This window comes from Notamacropus eugenii, chromosome 1 (genome assembly GCF_028372415.1).
Source record: "Notamacropus eugenii isolate mMacEug1 chromosome 1, mMacEug1.pri_v2, whole genome shotgun sequence".
Taxonomy (NCBI): Eukaryota; Metazoa; Chordata; class Mammalia; order Diprotodontia; family Macropodidae; genus Notamacropus; species Notamacropus eugenii.
This window is the reverse complement of record NC_092872.1, coordinates 177,875,246-177,890,624: the sequence shown is the minus strand read 5'-3', so window position 1 is coordinate 177,890,624 and position 15,379 is coordinate 177,875,246. Positions and strand designations below refer to the sequence as shown.

The 15,379-nt window shown below is 38.4% G+C and overlaps 1 long non-coding RNA gene across 2 annotated transcripts; it reads right to left on the bottom strand.

Moving 5' to 3' along the window:
• Positions 1 to 327: 327 nt before the first annotated feature.
• Positions 328 to 15,061, bottom strand: LOC140510891 (uncharacterized). Of its 2 annotated transcripts, none has more exons than XR_011969393.1 (4): positions 14,470 to 15,061; positions 12,116 to 12,345; positions 11,359 to 11,527; positions 328 to 1,908 (listed from the first exon to the last, which is right to left on the bottom strand). It is a non-coding gene; the product is annotated as an uncharacterized lncRNA (long non-coding RNA). The 2 variants fall into 2 exon arrangements; XR_011969392.1 differs by lacking the exon at positions 328 to 1,908 and adding an exon at positions 6,904 to 11,250.
• Between the last annotated feature and the right edge of the window lie 318 nt (positions 15,062 to 15,379).

Below are 15,379 nucleotides of genomic sequence, written 5' to 3'. Positions count from 1 at the left end.
GTGTCCTTATAAGATGGGGCACATGAGTTGTCTAAATACAATATGTGAGAAATATAGATAAATATCTGTGGAATTTGGCCCACCTCTCGCCAAAGGTGGCTGTAATTTTTGACTTGAGAGGAACAGGAGAAAAAATGTGCCTATCTCTAAGAAGGTATCAGACTAGAATGATATGTATCTGTCTGCTTAAAATATTGTTGGCCTGGGTGTATGAGTTTGGCTCAAAACAAAACAAAAGCTACTTTTGTGGTTGCTAGCCTGCCTAACTCCTTCCCATCAAACACTAGTTATACATAAGACTATCAAAAATAGCAAACATCAGATAAACCTATTTATTTTAGTAAAGAGTGAATTGAAATCAGAACATTTATACAGATTAGAATATTGCAGAAAATTCACAAGAATGACTGAGCCCTTTAGATGGGAATAAAACAAGATCCCAGCTTAATCAAGAGAGAGGTTTGATCTCACCTAAGAGGAAATTTTCTCTCTGAAGTTTCTTGGGAGACAAGCTAGAAATCAGAGTCATGTTGAGTCTTTCCATGTGTCTCTCCTGAAGGATGCCTTGAACCTCATGTCTCTATTCAAGAAGCTGTGACACCCATTCCACTCTTCATGAAGGCATTGCCTCCCCCAGTTAGGAGTCACATCTCTTCCATCTTGCAGCGTGGAACACAAGGCTATTGTTCCCCTACCCTGCTCAGATACAAATAAGGGGTTAATATTCATAGATGTTGTATCCTCAGAACCTTTAAGAGCTTTGAATAATTAGATTTACAGTCAGCTAAGAGTTTGCCGTAACTATTCACTCAAGTAAAGCCAAGTGGGTGAAGTGTTCAGATTTTGATACGCAGTTGTATGGGCAATTTGTTGATCTGGTTTTCAGTAGATTTATAGTTGGTAGTCACTGCAAATGGATAATGAGATGGACCCAGGTTTGATTAGGAGGAAAAGAACAGGCTAGAGCAGGGAAATTTTGACATCACCAACATTCCTTACTATATCTCTCTAGCCATTCTTTATGAGAATAGTAAAAAAAAAAGTTTTTAAAAAGTGTAGCAAAACTAATCAACATATATAAAAAAAAAAAGACTGACATTATATGCAAGTGTACTATACTCAAGGTCCCCTACCTCTGCAAAAAAGCAACGATTAGTGTCGTTCCATATCTCTTGCCAATCTTGGTCATTATGCATTTTTTTAATGGCTCAGAGATACACCCTGAAATGAAGAACTCTATTTTTAACAAAAATGCTTTTCCCAAGCTGCCATATAGCTGTGAGTCATGGAATGCCAGCCTCCAAAGAATTTAAGTTGAAGGTTGCTGCAAGGGCAGTGGTGATCTGTGGGGTCAGTGATTTGCTAAAAAGAATCACATAGAAGAAACAGGATAAAGAACATTATCAGTGATCTATGTAACTGAAAACAAACAAACAAATCAGGGAAGAGGTTCAGGAAGTAGCCACAGCAGCAATTAATGGACACCCTCCCATGCCACTGGTGTCTACACAAAGTCAAGAGAATGTGAGGAAGATCCAGGCATATTTCCTGTATAGGATTTGAAGGAATGAGTCATGTAGGTTGAAAAGGCAGGAGTAGGTTGTGTTCTTCATAACCACAGTCTTTACCAATAACCTGGTCTCATGCCTCATTGTGCCAATGAGGTGAATTTTGGGTCTTGAAGGCTAGACCAGCAGAACACAGATGCAAATGAGACCTACTCAGCTAGCGAGGCCTTCCGTTCAGCATCCAGCGACAGACCATATATCTGTTGTCTGAGGATCGACTACAGTAAGCCCAAAGAGACTCTTCATCAGGATGAATACAGCAAATTTTTTTCTTTCTCCCAAAGGAATCTTCCAAGGCCATTTCCTATGTTGTAGGGTGTTGTAATGAAGTCGCAGATCCCTGAAATATCAAAGATAACAGTTAGTCTCTCATTCATGGACCATTTCCTTACAAAGCACTATCCTCACAAGTCTGTGAAGTAGATAGTGAACACATTACTATCATTTCTCTTTTGTAGATCACAAAATCAAGGTGCACAGAAGCTAAATAATTTGAAGGATCTCTCTATTTTTTTCTTTGTCTCACCTGCCTTTCCCCTTTCATTCAATTTTCAGTGCCTAATACAGTTAGTAATGATTCTGTACCCTTTCTGCTAGGAATCCAAGCCTTCTCTGTTAAACTGCAAACTCTAACCCTCTGAGAACAGGCTATTGAATGTAAAGGAGAATAGGTGCTAGGGAAGAGCATGGTGGCTCCTTCAGGCGGTGTTCTTTTTCCTTGCCATTAAGTGTATATAGACCATGGTGACTCCCTTTTACATTTTATAAATAGCAGTGAATGTAGTATAAAATATATTGATTATATAATAGGTAATGTTATATGAATAATGACATATTGTTTAAAAATAAACAGTTACATATATTTTATTGAAGTCCTTTGCTTTTGCCTCAGAGTCATTTCTGCATCCACCTCTTTTACTTCCCAAAACAAATGAACCCTCCCTTATAACCAAGAAAAATAGCAAAGCAGGACCAGCTGATGTAGTGACATCTGATAGGGTAAGAAGCATTCTGTACTCATGGTTCCCTACCTCTTGGTGTTTTCTCATCTTTTCTTTGGGCCAAAGACTGACCATTATTATAGTTATCAACGTCTGGCTTTCTTTTAGTTTCTTTTAAAGCTGCATCATTGTAGTCATTGTAGATATTCTTCTCCTGGCATTGTTTACTTTACTCTGCCTTAGTTCATAGAAATCTTTGAAGTTTCTCTGAATTCTTTGTATCTGTTGTTTCTTCCTTCCCCAATCAGTAGGCACCAACTATTTTTGCTGACACAAAAAAGTAATATGGACATGATGACAAGTACTCTGAAGATTATTTCCTCACTCTTCTACCATTCCCCCATTACCATGCCTGCTAATCTATAGAAGCAACTACAATGCTGGAAATCTTAGATCAAGTGGGATGGGAGAGCAGAGACATGGGCAACCTATTTGATTACTAGAAACATTAAGCTGAAACTGCCTAGAGTCTGGAAGACCTGACTTCAAACCCAGACTCAGACATTTTCTAGCTGTGTGACCCTGGACAAGTAATTCAAGCTCTGCCTGCCTCAGTTTCCTCATCTGTAAAGTGGAGATAGTAATAGAAACTATCTCACTTAATTCCTCTACACCATCATTTCATACTCTACAAAATAGGGATGATGTAATACTTTCACTATCTACTTCACAGTCTTGTGAGGAAAGTGTTTTGTAAGGAAATAGTCCATGAATGGGAGTTATTATTGTTTCATACTTCAGGGATCTGTGACTTCATCGCAATACCCTGCATTGTAGGAGATGGCCTTGGGTTCCACTGGGAGAAAGAAAGGGTTTTGTGAGGATTAAATGGGAAAATATTTGTAAAGAACTTTGAAAACCTAAATGCCTTATGTAAATGCTAATTGTAGCTATTATTATGTCATATCTACCTAAGCCCAGACGGCACAGTGGATAGAGTGTTGGGCCTGGAGTCAGGAAGACTCATCTTCTTGAGTTCAAATCTGGCCCCAGTCACTTATTAGCTGTGTGACCTTGGGCAAGTCACTTAGCCCTGTTTGTCTGGGTTCCTCACTCATAAAATGAGCTGGAGAAGGAGATGCCAAACTACTCCCGTATCTTTGCCAAGAAAGACTTAAATGGGGTCACAAAGAGTTACCCATGATTGAAATGACTGAACAATGATGAACATTAGTTCAGTTTCTCTAAGGGGAGACTCTAAGAGGGTACACATAGAAGCCTTGTCACTATTATCCCCTCCATGGCTCCTTCCAGACCTCTGGGGCTGACTCAGCTAAGAAGCAGCGTCTTCCTCCGTAACCAGAACCAAATAGTTCCTTTAGGCCTGTCAGGTTTTAATATTGACCCCTGTGGGGAATCTCAAAGACTCTCAGAGTGAAACCAAGATGCTGGAGTACAAGCCTAAATGTGGTTCAATCATCTACAGAGAGGCCATTTAGCCATAGGATGCTTTTCTGTCAGCCACTGCTCTTGGTCTGTGGATATTTTAGTGATGTAGCTAGCAAACTTGGCTCCCCTCTAGCAGAAAGGGTCAGAATGCTGACCACATGTGCCAATATCTCACCAATTACAGTAATAGCTTGATTAACTGGTGTCTAGAACATAGCCATGCAGAGTTGTATCCAGGAAGACCCAACGTCGACCACAAGTCTCAAAGGGGATGCCTGTCTATATCCTAATTCTGTCACCTACACAGTCATACCTGCCTTGTGTTCTAGATATCCTTCTCATTGGGGAAGGTCAGCAAGAGCTCAGAAAGTACCAGCTTTAAATAGGGGTCACAGAGCTGAACTTCACTATCTGTGTAATCTTGGCAAGTCAGTTCCCCTCCTTAGGCCTCAGTTTCCTCATCTGTAAAATGAGGGCTTGGGACTTTGACCCCACATCCTCTAACCACCAATCCATTGTTCTTTTTCCAATTTACCATCACTTCATATGTCTTCATATTTTTTCACATTTGCCATTTTCTGGGGGCATAGTTATACTTCATGACCTTCACATGTAATGGGAAGAGTAGTCAATGAGCACCCAGTCCTTAGAGCATGCTGGGAACTGCCCTTTTGGGTGGGTTATACAGATCATATCAGGGGAAAAGAGACAAGTGGGGAGAGAAGAAGGGAGAAGAAGGGAGAGTGGGAGAGAGAATCTGTCTGTCCTCAGAAACTTGTATTCAATTGAAAAAAAAATGTGCATAAGTCAATGCAAAATATCTACACCTCATAGGAAGGGGAAAACCTAATAACAGCTGGGGGAGGGAAGAGAAGCTGGAAAGTACCACTCTAGGAGATGATACTTGAGCTGAGCTATGAAGAAAGCTAGAGATTCTAAGTGGAGATGAGGAGGGAGGGCATTCAAGGCAAGTGTGTTAGATAATATACTGCATTTTGTAATGACACTCTTTTTATAGGACAAAATTAAGAAATTAGCTAAAATAATAACCTGAAAGGAGAGTTTCAGACACAGATCCTAAATAATCTGCTGTGAGAGTGTCCTTGCTCTGATGAATTTCACTATATAAAATCAGCTGGACCTTTGTTAACCAGAAAATTTTGTGAACCAGGGCTCTTCACGCACCAACCCTGCTCCTAACCCGGCACATGTTTTTTTAAGAAAATAATTTTTTTTTCCAGAAAAGTGTCAAGTCATTTTATAATTCTTAGCTCTTTATGATGAATATACAGTCACCACTTCCTCTTTTTATTTCTATGCATAATGATCAGTCAGCAGAACGGAGCCTGACACACTTAATGTTATTAGGCTTTGTTCCATCAATTAAACATAGTGACCTACTAAGAGGAGCTTGGAAACTGTGAGACAATCAGCAAAGTGGCTTACCAGACTCCCCTACGTATTGGTTAGTCATTGATTCCGCTCTCAGATGAACATTTGTAGTAGTCTCACAGACTAGGCTTCATATTAACAATAGATAGCATTTATACAGATCTTTAAGGTTTGCAAAGCACTTTACGTGTTATCTCATTTGATCTTTATAACAAACCTAAGTGCTATCATTGGCGCTATTTTGAAAATAAGACCGAGAAGATAGTAAATGACTTGCCCAAGGTCACTGCTATTGTCATAGGGAAGATTTCAACTTGGCTCTTCCTCTTAACCATAGTACATCTAAGGGAGATAGGCAGCTAAGGTTTGGGATGCAGTCTGTGGCCATGGATAGAGAGCCTGAATCTCCTCCATGCTATATAATGCATAGTTCCTAACATCAGAGGGGAGAAGATTCTTTTACTTCCCTCCCAAGTCCTATTCTTGGCCCTGGGGGCTTTTACCTCATCTGAAATACACTTTGAGAAGACAAGCAATATGAATAAATACTTTATATACAGTCTGTATAAATACACTTCACCAAAGAAGTGCATACGGAGGGGTCATGATGGAGTGGGTATCCATTATAGTGAAATGAAAGTAGAAACTCTGCTCCCTCCCAATAGTCTCTATATTAGCCCTTGAGAAATTGACTTCCTGAAATTAGCTCTGCTACCGTTTGGTACTTAGGGCTTCCTCTCTGGACAGTGGCTGCCTCAGCCTCATCCCTTTCCCCGTTACGTGCTTCCTGGTTCAATGGGACCTAATGTAGTTTTAAACACAGTTGAACAGTGACCAATCACAATTCCAAAGGACTTATGATGGACCATGCTAACCACCTCCAGTTAGAGAAGGGATAGACTTAGAGACCATTTTGAGGCATGTATGTATGCATGTATGTATACACAGCAGGTATACATATATGTATATGTGTACAAACCCACATCTATGTAATACACACATACATACATGCACATATATGGCCAATGTAGGGATTTATTTTGCTTGATTATACATGTTAGTAATGAGTTTTGTTTTTCTTGCTTTCTCAGTGGAAAGGAGGGGTAAGAAAATATAGCCCTGAAAATTAAATTAAATTAAAAACAGACAACAAAAAAACAAATGAGCTGGGTTAAGACTAGGGGTAGGAAAGGTAAGTAATTGCCTAGGGCACAACATACAGTGGGTACAGTGAGGGAAACTTGAAAAGGCAGGGTATCCCAAGAGTATTAGTGCAGTTTTAGGCTACTAAAATCTAAAACTATACTTTGGGAACATCCCATGTATATATATGCACAAATTCATGTACATATATACACACATATATACATATATACACATACATATATATCCATATACACACATTTACACACACATACATATATCTATGTGTATATATATGCATGTGTACATACATATTTTGTAAATATACATAATTTTAATACCAGATAAACTTCTCTGTGGCATGTAGGCATGTCATTTTCTAAGTTGTTATGTTTGTTACAATAAAAGTTCAAAGCCTAAAACTGGAATTTTTAAACCTTTCTTGAATATATTCTTTGCCCTGTCTCCAGTCTTCAGGTTTACTAACTTTCCTATAAAATCAAGAAATTTGACATCACAAATTAATCCAGTTATGAAATCTCAATATTAGTCCAGTTTCTTGTTATAACAATCATCACAGAAGCGTTGAGATGGAGCCAGGCATGGGAGCTGCCAGGGGTTGACAGTAGAGCTTTTTAAGCGGACATTCTTTAAACTGAGGAGAATAGAAGGGCCTCTATTAAGGCACCCACCTTCGAAGGCTGTAATAGTGTCCCATCAATAAGGCCAAACAAGGCCAGGAGTCTGTTCCCAGGAGAACTGACTGAAGTAGGAAGCAGGGTCCGAATCAGGATCAGGACAAGAATTCTGTCTCAATATCAATGAGCCACAAAGTTCAAAAGACAAGCAAAGAGACATGCTCTAAGGTCAATTAGAAGGTCGGGCTTAGAGAACTTGATTTTCACAAAAAGTCCAAGATGATTTGCATCACTTAGAGCCCTATAGGGATAGGGTGTGCATGTTTGTATGTTCAAGGGAAAGAGATGAATTAGTCCCAATTGCTTTTATCTTTCTCTAAATCAGTGGCTGCCAAATTTTGTGTAGCAATGTACCTCTTTGTGGTGATTGTTGTTATAAGTATTTTACAAAAAATTGTCTCACTACTCACTTTTCACAAAGAACTCTGTGCAAATAATTTTCTTTCTTTTTATCCAAATAAAATTGAGAATTTTTATAACACAAACAAATCTTTAATGTAGCATACTTATTTGTAAAATCCTATATAATCTTTATATTTATAACTTATAATAACCATAATGACATTATTAATGTTATAGGTAGGCTCATTTGGGGTGCAAAATTTCTTTAAATGTGAAATCAATAATAATTTTGCTACTAGTAATCTCTCTGCAACCATTTATCGAGATGAGTATTTTATCTTTATGGCAGCTGTGATGGAAGACCCAGTTTTGCACAAACAGGATGTTACATCTGTAAAATTTGTATCACTTTGTTTGCTAAATAAAAACTCTTAATTCACCTGCAACCAAACTATGATAAGAATCTCTGGTTCATACACTTGTTTCACTGTATGTACTCACAAGATATCTATTCATCGTTCTTGTTTTGATGGCTCATGGAAAATGGGTTTCTTGTCCATTCATATTAAGAAATACCTATGTGTTAAAAGCAATATCATCATATAGATCAGTCAAATAATTAATAAGTCATTACTTCTATTTTATTTTGCAGGGCAAGTATTTTAAAACTGAGAAATGTAAAATACTATTTTGAAGATTTATTACCCAGAGTTCTAACCTTTTCACAAATGTAGCATCTTTTTTTTCCTGGATCAAAGTATGAATTTGAAAATACTCAGTTTTTTCCAAAATATCCCCAAAATGTACATTTCAGGAGGAAATTTTTATAACAGTGTATTTACTTCATCTTTATTATTGCTACTAAGAAAAGTGACAATTTTGTCTTTTAGTTCAAACACTCTTCAAAGTACTTTGGCACAAGAAATCCAGTATATTTCACAATGATACAGAATTACTTTATGCCCTGTATCCATATCATTGCACAATTTTAGTAAAGGGCTTTCTTTTTAATGGACTTTAAAAAAATTGGCTTTGTTTATAACAACCTAAAAAACCATAAATCTACAAAAAAGTGATTGTTGATGAAATATACAATATGAGCAAATTGTATATATTTTAATTGCCAAGGTTCTTGTTGCAGCATACTCCCATCCCTCTCCCAAAAGGGAACACACCCTACAGTTGAGAAAATTCTGCTCTAAATTAACTTCAGCTAGATAGCTTTCTTTTATTGACTATAGTGATATTCTGAGAGGTTACCATCATCTCTAAGCAAGGATAGACACTTTAGCAATTTTTGAGGTTAATAGTCCAAATTATCTCCCTTTTGAGTACTTAATTTTCATTTCCTTCCTCATCCTACCCCTTGCCGGCTCAAGTATTAAAAGAGGTTCTCCATCCATTCTAGGCCCTGCTCTTGGGTGGCCAATCCCTTTTTCTCTTTAGTCCACATTAGTCACCAACACAGACTATTCTCCAGCTTCCTAAATGACTATATCGAGTATCTTTAAATTGATATATTTAACTCAGTCTTCTAGTTTCTCTTCCATTTATGGGCTTATTCTATTCCATTCTACCTCCCATATGTCTCTACTTTTTGACGTGATCCTCTGGTCTAGTTAGAGTCTACCTTCCAGTTGTTTTCCTTGAGCAGTTTCTGTCCTTGGCCCCTCTGGCTCGGTACAGTGTGCTTCGAAGTGGAACAACAGGCTTTTAATTACCTGTCACTGCCTCTGAATTTGGAAAGCAAATCCTTATAGCTTTTGCCACACTTTAAAAAATACTTAAGACTCAGTTACATTGGAATACAGAGACACTCAGCCCTCCTCTAGGCGTTACCCAGGTATAACAACTAGCCATGCCTAGGTATTATACAGTTCTTTATAGAATTTCTCTTTATCCTCTATGAAAGACATTAGTGGTTGTCCTCTCATTACACATGGAAGGTGAGTAAGTCAGTCTGTTAGGAAATGGGAGGAGGGAACAATTATTCTGTGCTTGGTAACTCGCATCTCATTTTTACTCAGGCTCAGGCACCTGGATTCATGTTGTCCCCAAATCATAGAAATACTCCAGAACTTTTTCCTCTTCTGAGGCTAATAATTGAGTTCCATGCTCCCCTCATGTCTTCTTCTCCAACCATACCCTAACTCGATTTCAGTGTCTGCAGTAGTCCAGCACACACCATTCAGACAGTGAGGGAATGCTAGTGTATAGCTGAAGTAATTAAGAAGCACAAGTTCACGTCATGTTTCCCTTGGCTCAGATTTAAAAGTTGGGTTTTTGGGTTTGTTTGGGTTTTTTTTGCCAGGGAAGAGGGGCAAATAATTGGGGTTAAGTGATTTGCCCAGGGTCACACAGCTAGTAAGTGTCTGATGTTAGTTGTGAATTCAGGTCCTCCTGCCTCCAGGGCTCTATGGCCACCTAGCTGTCCTAGATTTAAAGGTTTACTCAGTTTCACTCTTGGAGCACCAAGAGTAACCACCATTTGTTACCACCAAGCTGATGTATAGTAATAAGAACAGTGAACTAGAAATCTAGTAAATTACATTAAAATGGAAACTCCTTGAGGACAGAAACTCTTATTTTTGTCTTCACATCCTTAATGCTTGGCATAGAGTAGGAACTTTGCAAATATTTGTTGATTTATTAATCCTGCTTCTACTCTATGAAGCCACAGATCTTGAATCCTGAAATTGCCCTCTCTGATCATAATTTTGCCTTCTATCTTTCTGTGTGCCTCATTCCTCCTCAAACTATTCATGATCACCATAACCTCCAGGATCTTGAACCCTTCCTGTTCTGCTTCCCAGTCTCTGTACTGTCCTCACCTTCCTCCGTTGGCAGTTTATGGTTTACTAAATTCACTTTTTTCTGTCTTTATCCCTTTGTCCTACTCCCAACTGTGTCTTTTCTTTTTTCCACCCTAGGTCACCTCTACATACGCCCTTTCCATTCTTAGTACCATGCAGCTGAATTCTACAAGAGTCACATACCCTTACTGACCAGGTCAAAAAGGGGTAACAAGCTGGGTCTACTATAAATTCATGTTATTTAATGTTTACTGAGCCCTTAGAAGGTACAATTATTCCATTTTTTCTCTTATTCTATTTCCTGTACTACTCAAATGGATCTGTTATCTCAACAATTTGGAAGTTCCCTTCATCAATGCAGATTTCAACACTTTCAACCGTCTCTCTTGTGCAATAATCATCCATCTCCTCCTGAAAATTTGCTACAGGGGATCTATTTAACATTCTTTAGACTTCCCTCAATTTCTCTTAGAATCATAATAGAAAGAGAAAACATTAGTTAAACTTTCACTATGTGCAGCACACTATGTTAAGTGTTGGGACACTTGTATTTGAAGGAATTCAAGCAAATATAAGCAAAACAAACAGAAGATCAAAGACAGTCATTGCTCTTAAGAAATTTACCATCTTTCCAGTGAGGTAAGACAATACATAAAAGAGAGCTGAGTGTGTGTATGCGTGTGTGTGCGGAGCGCGCGCGTGTGTGTGTGATGCCTGAAGATGGTCCTCATGTGGAGACAAGATGGAAGTCTGGAGAGTCAAGAGTGTTTCTGAGAGAGAGGTGACATAATAGCCTAGCCTCTTCATGAAATAGTGGTCCCAGGCGGGGTTTTACCAATCAGGGAGCTGCGGGGGTGGAGGCATTTCCAACGTGAAAAAGCTGTTGTCAAGGAGGAGGCTTCGACTGGAGAGTCAGAAACAGAGATGGGAGAGAAATGAGGTATGAGTGATGGTACCAGTGGAGCTCTCTATCTACCCATTATCCCGTTTTCTTACCAGGGTACCAGCCTACCTTTTTTTTTCCTGTTGCACAATTTCTTGATGATGTTGGCTGTGCTTGTTCTTCAGAGTTCCTTGTTGATCATATATTGCAACCTACTCCTTTCTACCACGTGCCTCTCATTGCCCCTTGTGTGATACTTTCGTTTTCCGGAGGCAATGGTGTTACACATCTCCTTGTCCTACAGTGAGCAAGATCAGGAAAATGTTACTATTGAAAAGAGGAGACTTTCCTTGGAAGTTTGGGGGTCAGTAAAAGAGTCTTGCAATTTCTCCAAAGCCATCTGGCCCACTCACTTTCTTGTCAGTTCTGTCCATTGGCCATCAGATGTATATTCTATTGGTAAGGATTCTTAATCTTTTTTGTGTCATGGACCCCTTGGGCAGCCTGTAGACCCCTTCTTAGAAAAATGTATAAATGTGTGATATAATGCTCTATATAATACGTGATGTATAAATGTATAAAATGCATAAATAAATAGAATTACAAAGGAATAGAATTCTAATAAGGTACATTTATCAAAACATATTTTTTTAAAAAGTTCACAGACCCCAGTTTAAGACCTCCTGTTAGGATGTCCATTTAAGTGTATGTTGAAATTTGGGCAATAGACCCTGAGGCAACTGGATAGTATAGTAGATAAAACATTGGGATTGAAGACAGATCTGGATTTGGTTTTTTGCTCCATACATCTGACTAGCTGTGTGATTCTGGACTTCTCTCAGCCTTAGTTTCCTCATCTGTAAATGGGGATAATAATAAAACCTACCTCATAAGATCCTGGGCAACTAGGTAGTGTGGTGAATAGAAGACTGGGCTTAGAAACAGGAAGACTCCTCTTCATGACACTTGCGAAACTATTGTGACCCTGGACAAGTCTCTTAACCCTGTTTGGCTTCCTTCCTCATCTGTAAAATGAGCTGGAGAAGGAAACGGCAAACCATTCCAGTATCTTTGCCAAGAAAACTCCCAAATGGTGTCACTAAGAGTCAGATATGGCTGAAATGACACAATAACCATCACCTTAGAGGGTTGCTGTGAAGATCAAATGAAATAATATATATTACACATGTCACATTTTTAAAGTGCTATATACATGAAAGCTATTAGAATGATGATGATGATGATTCATCCCCTTGGTCTTTCTTGTGTGGATGGAGAGACAAGAACCTTTTGTGTGACAGATCTCCTTCAGGAGGGTCTTCAGTATCTTAGGGCTTGATACAATCACTACTATGCCACCTTCAAATTGGAGGACCTTACCATCCACAGGGAATCCCTCCTTGACCTGGACTTGACATTGGATCTCCTCCATCATAGTGACAAATACTTTGAGCAAGCCTATAACTTTCTCTTGTATGCCTTGCATGATGTTTATCAGAGGATTATTGAACAATCTCACTGTTTCCCCTATCTTTGTTCTCTTTAGTGCCATCTCTTCCTAAGCACCTTGAGTACTATGATGTTATGGTGTTAATGTAGGGTTCACTATCCCTTGAAGAGAAAATAGTTTGTCAAAATGGGTTTTGCAAATATTCTCCATTTAGCTTCTGGTTGTTATCCTTTTTATTTTCATCCTTGAATACCCTTGGGATGGCTTTGTTTAGTCGGATACCTTCTCAAGCTTTTTAAAAAATGAGTTTATCCTTTGCAGCTTTTCTTTGCTTTATGAGATGATTCTTCTCATAAATATCCATCTTCTTCCTCCATGTGGCATTTACTCTGGGATACTTTCCCATCTCCCATTTTCATTGTAAGGTCAGGTCCTCAAGGGATCAGTTAGTATCAGTTTTCCTCAAGAAGTAACCCTGAGGGGCTGGGGTCTCATAATTCATCATAAGCCCCCATTGGTGTATTTTTCATTGATTATCAGCCAGAAGCCTAAATTAGCTTTTAATTTTAGCAAAGATATTTACTAACCTTTCCCATCCCCCTTATATTCATAAGATCTTACAAACATGTTTATACTCTAACCAAATGTTGCCTTTGGAAGCCTTCTCTCTCTTTTTGACAAGTAAGTCTGATGTCTGCTGACTAAGGCACTTAATGGTCTTTTTTGGTCTTCTTTTTGTGGTAAAAAATTTACGTTGGTTAAACTTCTGGATGAAATTATTATAATCAACATTGATGTTTTTCCTATCCATTTCACATTTTTTATTTTTAATTACTTGGTTTAATAATGCAAGGGTTTATGGAGCTGGGATGGCTTTCCTTGTACATCCCTGTATTCTCTTTGTCTTATATACAACTGTAGAATCCTTACATGTTGTGCTATGCTGCAATCTGAACATGGACTTGAATATGGATAACTCAGAGGGTTTTGAACTGGTCAATCTGCATCATAAGATCAGTGACAGATGCATCCTTAACAACACTGTCTGAGCTATTTTCTCTATTTTTCTGTTCTCATCTTAGAGTTCATGAAATCTATAACATTCAAGTTCCAGAATCCTAACAAAGGACCTCTAGTTACTGATGAACAAACAAGCACAAGTTATGTCATTCCTTTTTAGAACGTACTAGGGAAATAATCTTGCTTTAAAGTTATTTGTGCCTTGATGTTATTAATTATCAAACAACTATAAAAGTGACCATTATTGGTATATCCATCTCATATGTACTCTTTGTGACTTCCTTTTTACCTAATTTCATATATTTGAATCTTTTTAAAGGCCACATTGGCCTTCAATTAGTCTCTTTTGCCTCTGAATGGGATTAGTTTTATGGAACTTCAGGTACAAGCAAACATGTCAGAGGATTAGCTTTATAGGAAATTTGAGTATGGCTCCAGCCAAGTCAATTCCATACTAAAAATATCTTCAATGGCTCTACTATTTTATACAAGACAAAATCCAAACTCATTAGCCTGGTATCAAGTCCCTCTAAGACCTAGTCCTAATCAATCTTCCTGGATTTATCCCCAGTTAATTCCCATCCTTCAGTCAAACGGCACTCATTTTCTTCAGTAACAGGATGTCATGTGGAAGAACACTAGGTTTGTTTTGCTTGGCTCCAGGAGGCAGAATTAGGAGCAATAGTTGGGAAATATGAAATGATAGTTTTCACCTGTATGTAAGGAAAAACTTCTAATAATTAGATCTATCAAAACATGGAAGGGGCTACCTTCAGGAGATAATGGAATCCTCTTCACTGGAGGTCTGCATGCAAAGGCTGAATGACCACTTGTTGGGGATAGAAGGAATGTAGAAGGCATTCTCACTCAGTCATGGGTTGGTCAAGGATGGCTATATGATACGGGATGAAGGGCACAGGATTTGAAGTCAGAAAAACTGGGTTCAAATCATTCCTTTGCTGCTTACAATCTATTAATAATCCCAACCTCTCTGATGACCCTCTATTCCCTAATCTGTAAAATGACAGGTTTAGAGTAGATGACATTTAAGGCTCCTCCCAGCTCTTAGTCTATGGTTTTGTTCACTGTTACCTAAATGCACTTTCTTATTTCTGTGTCTATGCTCACAACATCCCTTCTACCTGGCATGCCTACTCCTATGTTCTCAATCCTTTCTCTAAGGCCCGGTTAAATGCAATTTCTTCGTGCCTTTCACACCTAAAGTATTTTCCTCTCTCCCCTGAACTCCCATATTATTTTGTTCATATTTCTCTTACAGCTCTTTCACGTTGCTCATTCTCTTTAATTAACCTATAAACACCTTTAAGAACAGCAACGATGTCTTTTTTAATGGTGGCCAAGTGCTGAATGAATATATCAATATATAAATTCTAACCTGTTTGTTAAAAATAAGCCATGCCTTATATAAAACAACAAATAGAATTCTGCTTTTCTTATTGACAAAGGAAAGAACTGATATCTATTAAATCCTATAACTAAGGGCAGGTAGGTGGTACAGTGGATAGAGCACTGGGTTTGGAATCAGGAAGACTCATGTTCCTGAGTTCAAATCAGTCCTTAGACACTTACTAGCTGTGTGACCCTGGGCAAGTCATTTGACCCTGTTTGCCTCAGTTCCTCCTCTGTAAAATGAGCTGGAGAAGGAAAGGGCAAACCATG